This window comes from Canis aureus, chromosome 21 (assembly GCF_053574225.1).
Source record: "Canis aureus isolate CA01 chromosome 21, VMU_Caureus_v.1.0, whole genome shotgun sequence".
In the NCBI taxonomy this organism is placed as follows: Eukaryota; Metazoa; Chordata; class Mammalia; order Carnivora; family Canidae; genus Canis; species Canis aureus.
Window position 1 is genome coordinate 32,900,104 of NC_135631.1, and position 12,464 is coordinate 32,912,567.

At 36.9% G+C, this 12,464-nt stretch overlaps 2 long non-coding RNA genes across 3 annotated transcripts in view; one reads left to right on the forward strand and one right to left on the reverse strand.

Moving 5' to 3' along the window:
* LOC144292888 (uncharacterized) overlaps positions 1 to 12,464 on the forward strand; it is a 51,525-nt gene that overhangs the window by 12,594 nt on the left and 26,467 nt on the right. The gene's annotated exons all lie outside the window — the stretch shown is intronic.
* LOC144292884 (uncharacterized) overlaps positions 8,266 to 12,464 on the reverse strand; it is a 69,192-nt gene continuing 64,993 nt past the window's right edge. The window contains exons 3-4 of the long non-coding RNA XR_013360267.1: positions 12,332 to 12,397; positions 8,266 to 8,780 (exon numbers count right to left, since the gene is read on the reverse strand). This is a non-coding gene — a long non-coding RNA (uncharacterized LOC144292884). The remainder of the gene's footprint in view (positions 8,781 to 12,331; positions 12,398 to 12,464) is intronic.

Genomic DNA, 12,464 nt, shown 5'->3' on the forward strand with positions numbered 1-12,464 from the left:
ATTTAAACTATCCAGGACCATCCCAAATAATTTGAATGTTAAGTATGCAGACTTTGCCTCTTTGACTTAAACCATCCTTCTACACAAAACAAGGATTGCTTTTTTACTGAATCCACTGAATTTGAACTAATTTTGACAATAGATTCTAAAAATATACTGCTTAAATATAAAGCAAGCATTCACCGCGAAACCTGATTATTTAGGTATTGACTCTAAAAACCTTAGAGATCATGACGCTTATTGAATCAACCTCTAAGGATAAACACTGGAAAAAAGTCCACTCAAATTGCACCAGGTTATTTTATGTATATGGTTATGTCCCCAAGCATTCTGAAATTGAGATAAGCTCAAGAATTTCATAAAATGAAAAATACTAGATTTTCCATTTTTAGCAAGCAGATGACAACTCTGTGCCATTTAAATTTAAGAAAAAAAAATGCGCTTACTTATCTATCATTCCAAGTGCAATCCAGTAACAATGAGTAGTTCAGGCTTATTATGTGAATGATAGTTGCAGAAATTCATGAAACGCCTGCTAATGTTTACAAAATTAAGCATTTCTATACAGTGTTTACTTTTGTTAAACCTCTTAGGCAAGCAGCAAGATAGTCCTAGGTCCTCCCAGGAAGAGAAAAAAATCAGTGCAGAATCAAAAAACAGAAATTATTTCAATTCAGATGCTCTTTAAAAAAATAAAAATAAAAAACCTAACATATAAGTACCACTCTCTCCAACTCCAAGGTTATACATTAGTAAAGTCTGTACATAAATAATTTTTATTCTTTGAGTCGAAATGAAAATTTTATTTAATGGAACTGAATGCTATAATTGAGATTTTAGTTGGTATTTAATTTTAATTAAAAATACTTGTAGTCCTAATTATGGTACAATCAAAGCACTTGTTCTAAGTGTTTTATTAATATTAACTCATTTACTCCTCTGCACACTGAGATGGGCAATATTTGATAACCCTATTTTACAGCACAAAACAGGCCCAGAGCAGTTAATAACTTTTTAAAGGTCACACAGCTGATAACTGACAAAGTTAGAGCTCGGCCAGGAATCGCCCTCCGGAGTTCCTACTCCTAACCATACACTATGCTGGATAGTAGAATGATAAATGATAAAGCTAGAAATCATTAAGTAATTTTCTTTTTCAAATTTATACCAAAATAACAAGAATAAAAATCAGTTTAAAGGAACTCTGTATCTCATTTGCTGTTTCTGTCTCCAATTCCTCACCCTATGTTATCCGCATTGACCCCAGCATGTTCACTGTCAACCTCTAAACACCACAACTTTATGCCCAGTATTATGCAGCAAAGATTTAAAAGAAAGGGTCTTGGAACTGTGCTTTTTGAGTTTGCATCCTGGTTCTGCCACTTAGAAGCCATGTAGCTTTGTAAGTTATTTACCCCCCTGGGCCTCCATTTGGGCTCCTGGGAGGATTAAGTGATTTAAAATGAAGAACCTTTAGTTAATGAACATGTCCATATTGCTGTTTTTATGATTTCTCTCAGTAGAAGCGCCTGCTTGCCCTGCCGAGTAACTACTTAGCACAGGCCCCATTCAAAAGTTCTCTGTAATCTTATTCAGTTCCTTTAATCACCCTCCATCATGTTTTGTTTTATTTGTTTGTTTGTTTGTTTATTTATTTATTTATTTTTGTTTAAAGATTTTATTTATTTATTCCCGAGAGACACAAAAAGAGACACACACACAGAGAGGCAAAGACACAGGCAGAGGGAGAAGCAGGCTCCACGCAGGGAGCCCGACGTGGGACTCGATCCCGGGTCTCCAGGGTCACGCCCTGGGCGGAAGGCAGATGCTCAACCACTGAGCCACCCAGGTGTCCCTCCAACATATTTTATCTTAATTAGTTGTATACCTACCTGCTCGTGTCACTATGCAGGAAGAAATGCCCTGTATACTTCTGTACACATACACACACACACAGCCTGTTACCTTATAAGTTCTCAAAAAATATTTATCATATGCACAAAATATGGATTGAATACTTAATGATTCCTCAAGAATAATTTGGAAAAGGTAGCTATGTCACAAATACAGAAGGAAAATAAAAATTCAATATTTACATTGGAAATTGGTTGGCATTCAACTTCTAAAAACAAATTTGGAAAATAATATAAAGCAGATACTCAGTTAATGGGAGCAAGATGGAAAATGCTATTGCCAAACCATATTTAAGAGTAATCAAGTTCTCTAAATTGAGCATAAGTCTGAAGCATGATCAGGTTAACAAAAAAAGAAAAGACCAGTGTTATTTTGCCTCAATTGGAAACAGAGTGTGGGGAAATTTGTATTTTTGTCTCAGAGAGCAGGGTAACTTTATTCCTTCCATTAAGCCAGTTTTGTGCCAAACCTTAGCCGATGGATGCTTCAGATCTTTATTGATGCCTCTCTTCCCATTGGGCTTATTTATCCCCCATTTTGTGCCTGCCTTTCTCTGCTCCCTAAGTGTTTACTCCCTCACCTTTAATTTTGAGTTAATGAACATCAGTGTGATAGCTTCCCTTATATTAAATGTGTATTTCATAGAGCCTTATGGGTTTAGAGACTTGATTAAAGATAAACTAAGGGTTGACTTTCCCTTAGTGCAAGATGGTCAGTTGGTCAGCAAATTCATTAAGTATCTAGTACACATTGACCATTATAGAATGCAGCATTTTCAGAAGAAAAGCCACAGAAACAAAATGACCAAGGGGACCTCATCGTTTGGAAAGCTTCGCAATGAGATGCACACGTTGTGCCATCGCTGTGGCTGTAAGGCCTGAGACCTTCAGAATCCAACCGTGGCATATGTGGCTGTCCTGCCAAGTGGAAGAGAAAGTCTAGCAGGAGTGCCAAGGCTAAAAGATGAAACACCACAGGGCCTGGCCGAATGAAGTACCTAAAAATTGTGCTGCAGATGCAGTTATGGATTCTGTACGGGAACAACACCTAAACCCAAGAGGGCCACTGGGGCAGCATCCATTTCATCCTAAGGATTTCAGTGATTATTCACAGAATAAATGTTCTGGTTTAAAAAAAAAAAAAAAAAGAAAGGAAAAAAGAGAGAGAGGGATGGAGGGAGGTGGGGGGAAGGGAGGGAAGGCAGGCAGGCAGGTACAAGGAGCTCACAGGTCTAGGTAGTGGGAGTAATGTGTGTACAGACTTCGAGATGATGAAGCGATGAGGGACTGTAGAGACAACTGAAAGAAGTCAGCATTTTTGCAGAGAAAATGGAGAATTGAATACAAAAGGATAGAGACAGGGCAAAATAACCTGAAGTCTTCTGGTTGCCTTCAGCATTTTGGACCTGATCCTAGAGTTCTACTTTCCTTCCTCCTGCAAAGGATGGATTTTCCTTGAAGTTTTCAAAAGCTGTTCACTCTTCTTGTGCACTGGATCCCGTCTCCTTCAGCGTACAAACGACTTTGTTCCTGCAATCACGTATGTGCTCTGTCTCGAGTCCTTATTTTTTTCATATTGGATTATACCCATAAAAATGTAAACACTGCACCAGAGATCACCTCTTACGAAGTTGGAAGCCATCTATCACCCCTCTGTCTTTCTGCCCCTTTCTCTGCAAGGGATATTCTTATAGAATATCTTCTAGAATATCTATATTCTTATAGAATATCTCATCTCCAAATTTGTCTCTACTTACTGTTTACACTTTCTCATCAATCCATTTTAACATAATTCTGTCAGGATTTTGTCCCCATTATACACTAAACCCGCTTTGACCATGTAATCTATGACCTTCATCACACATGCTCCAGCTGATAAAGTAGCATTTAACAAGCCTGCGTGTCACTCTTTAAATTTCTCAGTCAGATCTGAGACCTGTGCCCACCAGTCTGTCCCTAACTCTATTGAACACATATCAGATTCCCTGAGTGCTTTCACTGAAGCCATTGCCATTAGTCTTTCAGTGAGTTGAGGAAAGCGTTGGTGCTCATAGCTTACCAACCGTTTTCCTTAATCCTTTCTAATACCTCCCCCTTTACTCTTCAGCTTCTGAAGCTTTGGTGAGTAAAGGCTTCAGAGTTGCCCAACAGGCTTTCAGCCACCTACATTTGACATTTCTGCGTAGTCGTCTCACTGTGGAATGTACAGTCCAGAGACTGTTAGTGGCTCACATAAACTGAGATGAGAATAATTTCATTTTTATATACCCATGTATCTTGAGATGAAGCACAATTCTTCATTTCGAATCGAGATTCAGCCCACTGTGCGACTCTTGAGTTCAAAATCTCTTCTGTATCATGAGGTTGCTAGGTAGCTAGTAGTTGAGAAAGGCCACTTTGTTTTTCTCAACAGAAGAGTTCCAAATATAGGTCCAGAGAGCAGTTTGCTTGCTTTACTCCAAATCTCTTCACTAAGTAACAGTAAACCATACAGATGAGAAAATAAGAAAGAAATGATGGCTCCTCTTCTATGTTCATGACAGAACCACTGAGTCACATGGTTAAGCCCCCAATGGACTGGACTTCCTAACGCATGTGCAAACCGCTTTCTCTGGGAGAGCCAGGCCCTGGTATATTAGCTTAGAAAAAAGGACGTCTTGCAAAGTAAGTTATAAAGCACTGAATATATTGGAGGAGAAAATAAAGATGAAAATAATAAATAAAAATATGGATGCTATATTTTATAATCAGGGAAGGAAGAGAGATGTCTTATGAGCTTAATGATTTTCAACTGTGTTTTGATGATCTTCAACTTAATGATTTAATGATATGAACTAAACATTCAGCTTAATGATTTTCAACTGTGTTCAACTGCACTTATTAATAGCAGAGCCCAGTGTGCATTGCAGCACCATTTACCATTTACCAGATAGTGGAAACAAACATATACATGGAATTATATAGGAACTTATTTTAGGTGTAAAGTATAATTATTTTACATGTAAAAAAATAAGTCTCATTTTTAAAAACACCATTTGTAAGGGAGAAAAACTAGAAACATTTGTTATTAGTATCATTCCAAACAGTTACAGAATTTATGTGTTTGTGTAGCTTATAAAATAGATTGTCTGAAAGTCATCAAAAAAATGTGGATTATAAAAAGTCACGTAAGATTTCTGCCCATATCTACTTGGATTTACCAACACTGTTCATTGTTCAATGTTGCTGAATTTCATTATAAGCCTCAGAGATATTGTATTGATAAGGATAAAAATGTATTGCTAAGTTTTAGATACGATATATACAGAGATTCGATTGATATTCTCCATCCATTGCATAATTGGGTGGTTATTATGTAATATTGCAAACCTACCATCACTTACAAAGTAACTGTTCTTTCCATTCACATCTCATTTCATTTTTGCATCAGATGCACTTACTCTGAGTATAGTTTCATAATTTAACTACTTGCGATGACCATGGGTATCAATAAGACAATACAGCCTAACTAGATTATCTTATTTCTGTACAGACTCATACCCATATAGCTGAAGTGGCAATCCGTACCACTGACATTTTGATACCTGAGGACCTAACTCCTCCTATCCACGAAAGCCTCTAATCATAGGGTATATTTCTACTAATGAACAGCCACTCTTATGCAAGTTCTGGTGCTGCCATTAATCTTTTTTTTGGACTAATTTACTTATTTATTTTTTAAGATTTTATTTATTTATTCATGAGAGAGAGAGAGAGAGAGAGAGGCAGAGACACAGGGAGAGGGAGAAAGCAGCAGGCTCCATGCAGGGAGCCCAACGTGGGACTCGATCCTGGGATCCCGGGGTCCCAGGATCAGGCCCTGGGCCAAAGGCATACACTTAACCGCTGAGCCACCCAGGCGTCCCTTTTTGGATTAATTTACAGAGAAAAATGATAAACAACTTGGTGAGGTACAGGAATAAAACTGTGAGTGCTAGATTAAGCAAGAGCAAGGGAAAGCTGCATGAATGCCTTACAACACATCTCGATGAACACTTTGCAATTAATTAGTCAAGGATATTTGAACTTCCTGTGTCCTGCACAAGGTGCTTTACCTCTGTTAGATTTTTACTATTTTCTATTGACTGTCTTTCATGCTAAAGTGGATTGTTTTCTCTTCATCCTTGACGCTGCTTTTCCAGTATAAACATAATAGTCTTAAACTGTGTACTAAATAAAATTATACATTGTGTTCAGTGAAGTCAGTATCCAAAACAAAATATCTTTCTTAGTTTTCCAGTAGTATATGGTGAAGCAACATTGCCTATATAATGCTGTTGATAAATTTTAAAAAATGATATCTGTAGATGTGAGGGAATACGGTCTAGGAAAGAGGACGCTCCAATTGCTCATTGTCCAATTGATACTGAAGAAGTTTTGCTTTGAATTTTTAAGTTTAGAATGCAGGGAGGACAATATGAGGGTTTGAAATTTCCAGCTGAACCCTCACCTTTAGGTGTTTGTCTTTGTTTATTCTTGGCAAAATGCAGTCCTGGTTCAGAGATAAAAAGGCTTAAATGGGCTATTAAAAATCTCCTTGAACTTCAAAGAGCCCTTAAAGGGAACATTTCATGAGTTAAATACAAATGAATGAAACCATGTGGGTTACATTTCCTTTAGATTTTACATACATTGAAAAATTAAGGGAAAGTAGACACAAAATAAATTCTCAGTTTTCATTAGACTCTATATTGAGTGGTCAATAATGTCATAACATGTCTATAATGAGTTTAAAAATTAAATATATCTGAAGCAGAAAAATACTTAATCACTAGATTAGAATTAAAAAAAAAAACACAAAACTTTGCCATGATACAAATCTTCATTGTCACCAAAAATTAGCTAGTAATTTACTGACTGTACATGACAATGTACTACAAAATGCTACTAAATTAGATCCAGCCTCTGCTTTCTGGGATTTTACAGTAATCCACAGACATTGTGAGATGAGTTCATTTATTCACCCTAAAAAAGAGAACTAATAGATAATATAATATATGTGGCATAATTTACAAAGTGCATCATGCTTTTCAAGACCGCTTGTGTGGCTGAACAAGGATTATAGACATGCCAAGTCCAAATCTCAGAAAGAGGAGGGATATGGATGAGGGAATTGAGAGCTCCTTTTCATCACATCTGGAAAATAAATCTTATGTGAAATTTGTTTTTCAATGATGACAGGATAGTAGCTTGTCAGGCTACAGTTTGGAGGGACATTCTATCTGGTGCTGCTAATCAAACCAACTGAAGACACATTTATTGAGTTCTGGCTATTGCATTATGCTACTAGCGAACATTCCAGATGATGGTAATTGCTCGGAACTCTTCAAGAGGCATCTAATGGAGCAATGAATCTTGGAAAGAACTGGACTATCAGTTTTTTTTTTGTTTTTTGTTTTTTTTTTTTTTTTTTTGGCTCAGGTCATTTTACATACTCCAAATTGAGGTGGGAGACAAAAATATGAAGAAGTTTCTAAAATGTTCCAGCAAGCTCAGTGAAGTGAGACTCAAATATAAATGTGGCCACCTCTATTTGTTATGTTTATGTTTGGCCACACTTCCCAGTCAGCGTTTTCTCCTAAGCCACTGATACAGGTTTCCAGGATTGTTCTTGTTGACTCTGCTTTTTCTCTCATTAGGAATCATATTCACAAATGTATTCTAAATTGTAATGTCAGAGTGCCTTCTCTGGGAGGCATTTTATTAAAGCTATTATATTAATTCTTTAGAACTTCTCTGCTTGGCATTTAATCCCTTAATTCACAATTCACTGTCTCAGTTTTTGCAGGTATCAGATGGAATTTTTTACTATAGCCGTATGTACGACACCCTATCAATTAAATGGAGAAATCATATTTGCTTTTTGCATTGTCAATCTCAATACAACCAGGTTCCTATTTCTCCTGTATCATTTATCTAAGAGATACTATACCCAGGACTAGGTGTTCTAAATACAATGAGTCCATAGTCACAATCTTGAATGTATTGGTTTCCCCCAGTCTGTTTTTTTTAAGAGCCCAGAGTTAACTGGCATCCATCAACTTTGTCCCTTTACCCCACCCCCACCCCCAGAAAAGCATAGGCAAACAATTATAGTTCTTTTTTCAAGCACATCAAACAAACTTGTTACCAGGGCCAAAGCCTAACTGATCTCCAAGGTTTGAAACTTGACCCAGATTCTGATCTCTCATTGAGAAGGACTGACATACCCAATTTAGACCCATGCACAAAGCCTCTATTCTAAATAGCAGTGGCAATGTTTTGTTGTCAAAGACCCTAGGGGTCTCTCACAGTTCTCAGCAACTAAACAGCATGAAGTTTTGTAAAAAGAAATCTCAGTTTATTTATATTGTTTCCCAGAAGGCATCACTGTTGATTGACTCAATGCTGGTTTCTGGAAATGCACGTTATTTGTTGCCTCTAGTTCTAAGTTAAATATTTTCTTCCCAGAGGAAGACTTCCACTCAGTATGAATATCTCTCTATTGCACTAAGGTTTAAAGAAGGCACGACAAAGAGATAAGCAGACCTTGGTACAGTCTTTCTTGTCATCTTCATTAGAGCATTTTTGATAGCACAGAACTATTTACTGTAAGCTCAGAAGGATATCTCTTGAAACTCAATAGAAAAAAGCACAGCTGGGCTTGTCTTAGAATGAGAAATGTGTGCTGGAAAGTTATCAGGAATCAAGGAAATGACTCTTAAATTGGTATAAAATTTTGTAGTGGTTAAAAGCTTGAAATGTTGAACCAGCCTGCATGAGTTCAAGTCCCAATTCTTCCATTTGTTTGCAGTGCACTTTTGAAAGATATGTCTCTTATTTCTTCACCTATAAAATAGGAGTAATATTTCCTGTTACAGAAAACTGTTGTAAGAGCTAAAAAATACAAAGTGCTTATTGAGTACCTGGCACATAAAAACACATTCAATGGAAGTTTACCACACTAATACTTTCTTGATAATGTGACATTTATTATGTCACCCATGAGCAATTATTTATTCAATACTCATCTTAGAGAAAGCTATTTCTTAACGTAAAATCTTAACAAATTGACTCAGTTAAAAAAAAAGTGTGGCAATGAGATACCACCTCACACCAGTGAGAATGGGGAAAATTAACAAGGCAGGAAACCACAAATGTTGGAGAGGATGCGGAGAAAAGGGAACCCTCTGCACTGTTGGTGGGAATGTGAACTGGTGCAGCCACTCTGGAAAACTGTGTGGAGGTTCCTCAAAGAGTTAAAAATAGACCTGCCCTACGACCCAGCAATTGCACTGTTGGGGATTTGCCCCAAAGATTCAGATGCAATGAAACGCCGGGATACCTGCACCCCGATGTTTCTAGCAGCAATGTCCACAATAGCCAAACTGTGGAAGGAGCCTCGGTATCCATCGAAAGATGAATGGATAAAGAAGCTGTGGTTTATGTATACAATGGAATATTCCTCAGCCATTAGAAACGACAAATACCCATCATTTGCTTCAACATGGATGGAACTGGAGGGTATTATGCTGAGTGAAGTAAGTCAATTGGAGAAGGACAAACAGTGTATGTTCTCATTCATTTGGGGAATATGAATAATAGTGAAAGGGAATATAAGGGAAGGGAGAGGAAATGTGTGGGAAATATCAGAAAGGGAGACAGAACATAAAGACTCCTGACTCTGGGAAACGAACTAGGGGTGGTGGAAGGGGAGGAGGGCAGGGGGTGGGGGTGAATGGGTGACGGGCACTGAGGGGGACACTTGACGGGATGAGCACTGGGTGTTATTCTGTATGTTGGTAAATTGAACACCAATAAAAAATTAATTTATTAAAAAAAGTGTGGGGGGAGGAGTTATGTAAAATGCAAGAGTAACATCAAACAAAATAGTTCAATGATACAAAATATCCATGAAATAGCATTCATATAATATCAAATCCACTGGAGGTACATTGTTCCCTCAGACTGTAGAGCACCTGACTCTTGATCTCAGGAAAATGGATTCAAGCCCCACATTGGGTATAAGGCTTATTTAGTATCAAATCCCTTTAAATTGGTACTTTCTTTTGTGTTGCACAACAATTCTCCATGAAGCATATGCTCCTGTGACTTTAGCATGTATTAGCTACAACTCACCAAGATATTCTATGTCCCTATTGAAAGTATAAAAGTGATTATATCAAAGGAGATACTGATACATGCAATAATAACATTTGGTAAATTAAAAAGAAACATTTTACATAGAGAAATCCATTGATTATATGTATTTTAACCTACTTATACTGCCTCCTGGACCATAGAGGCTGGAAGTATGAGTTGTCTGCTAAATCCACAGCTTTATCTCCATCTATCTCTTTTTTTCCTATCAGAGCTTGTCTCCTACTCTAATAGCTGAAAATATCAGCTGCTTGTTTTTTTTTTAGCAACTTGTAGTGAGGACAAATGGGCATACAGACTAGTACAAATGGAACCTGAGAGGATGTCTGAGATTTGTTTTTTTCCTTCCTAGTAGAAAAGAACATACAGTGGGGAATATTCTCCACTTCCATATGATGTTTTTAACTGTGGCACCATCTTGGGCCACAGGGGACAAGCTAAAAATGACTTACATTCAGACTTTGTGACTTTGAAGAGAATATGTCTGTCTTTCAGCATCTTTGAGTTGGATTGTCTTATTTGCAGCTATAAGCAGTCTGATTCATAAAGTTTATCAGGAAATGGAGCAAATGTTAAAACAAAGCTTCCACTTATGTTTGTAACTGCTTCTTATAGATCAAAAGTGGAACTGCGGAGGTGCATAGTGGTGAGAGAGGGCAGAGAAGGGAATCCTGCCATTTTCTCTAGGTGTGTGCCTTGAGCAGCAGTGTTCCTTACTTGTGTGGTTTAAGAACATATGGCTTTAATCATACCATCAAATACAATTTCTGTGCATAACAAATGCTAATATAATTTACTGAATGAATGTGGAATTCAAGAAAATAGCTTCTCAATGAACAATGATAACACTGAGTTTGTCTTTCATATCTTTGTTGATTTTATCTATTTCACATGTCAACACCTCTTTGTCATTTGGACCCCTAAATCTAGCGATCATTCAGAACAGACTTGCAGTATTGGTCTCTCCTAAGCTATCCAGTAACCAGTGCCTGACTTATGAAAATCCAATTCATCTCTGATTCTATGAAACCCCTATAGAAATCCTTATAAACTCAGTATGTTTACCTTTCAAGCAAAATTCATTCATTTTTAGACGGCAAATTCAATAGTCTTACATAATACAATTTAAGTTTTCTCCCAATTAGGTCATATTACCAACTGATAAATTACTAAGGTATTTGTAGAAATTAATTGTAAAATTTACAAAGAGGGAGATTTCTATTAGCAATAACTAAACCAGCTCTAATCAATCACAAAGCTAGTTAAAATAAGGGGCACTTGGGTGGCTCAATAAGTTAACTGTCTGACTCTTGATTTCGGTTTAGGTCATGATCTCACTACCGAGTCTATATGAGATTCTCTTTCTCTCTCTCTCTCCCTCTCCCTCTGCCCCTCACTCCTACTCCCTCTTTCTCTTTCAAGTACATAAATTAATCTTTTTTTCCCAATATTTTGTTTATTTATTCATGAGAGACACAGAGAGACAGAGAGAGGCAGAGACACAGGCAGAGGGAGAAGCAGGCTCCATGTAGGGAGCCTGACGTGGGACTCGATCCCAGGACCCCAGTATCCCTGGGCCGAAGGCAGATGCTAAACTGCTGAGCCACCCAGTGATCCCAAGTAAATAAGTAAATCTTAAAAACAAACAAACAAAAAAAAGCTGGTTAAAATGATTAATTTACCAAACTGTGAATCACTTCTCTAACTCTAATTTTCTGCACTGTTAATGTTCATTTCCAATGAAATCAATAGTATGATCCTGAAAGTGGGAAATTCTGTGTAAACGAGTATCCCAAAATATGTAATTTTAAAAATTTATGAGCATTAAAGACTATTGACTTAGTTATTTTGCCATTACATCTGTGGCTAAAGCATACTTCTTCTATACATTTACTGTCATACTTAACTGTTTATGGAATTTGAGATGATTTTTTTCAAAACCCTGTAAAATCCAGATGAAATTGGAACCATTTTATTTGCAATAGAAATGGCATCTAAGAAATTATGAAACTTCACAAATATTTAGAGTTTCATTTCCATAATTAACATGAAATATTTAATAAAACAAGTAAATTCTTTATTATGTAAAATTATATGCAGGGCATTTGACATATTTCACTGTATTTGTTGTTCATAATGATAATATTGAAGTATAAGAAAAAGATATATTAATTAGTGCGAAAGCCATGTTGCTTCTTCAGGAGGAATGGAAGTTCATACCAAGCAAATTTGGTGGTTACCAGAGAATGAAAAACTTTCTGTCAGGGAATGAAGGCAAAGTGGGAGCAGCAAAACCATGGTTGTATCTGAGGGGAAAAAAAAATCACAAGTTCAACACCAAAAGCATTAAAGAATAATGTAGATTTCCCTGAA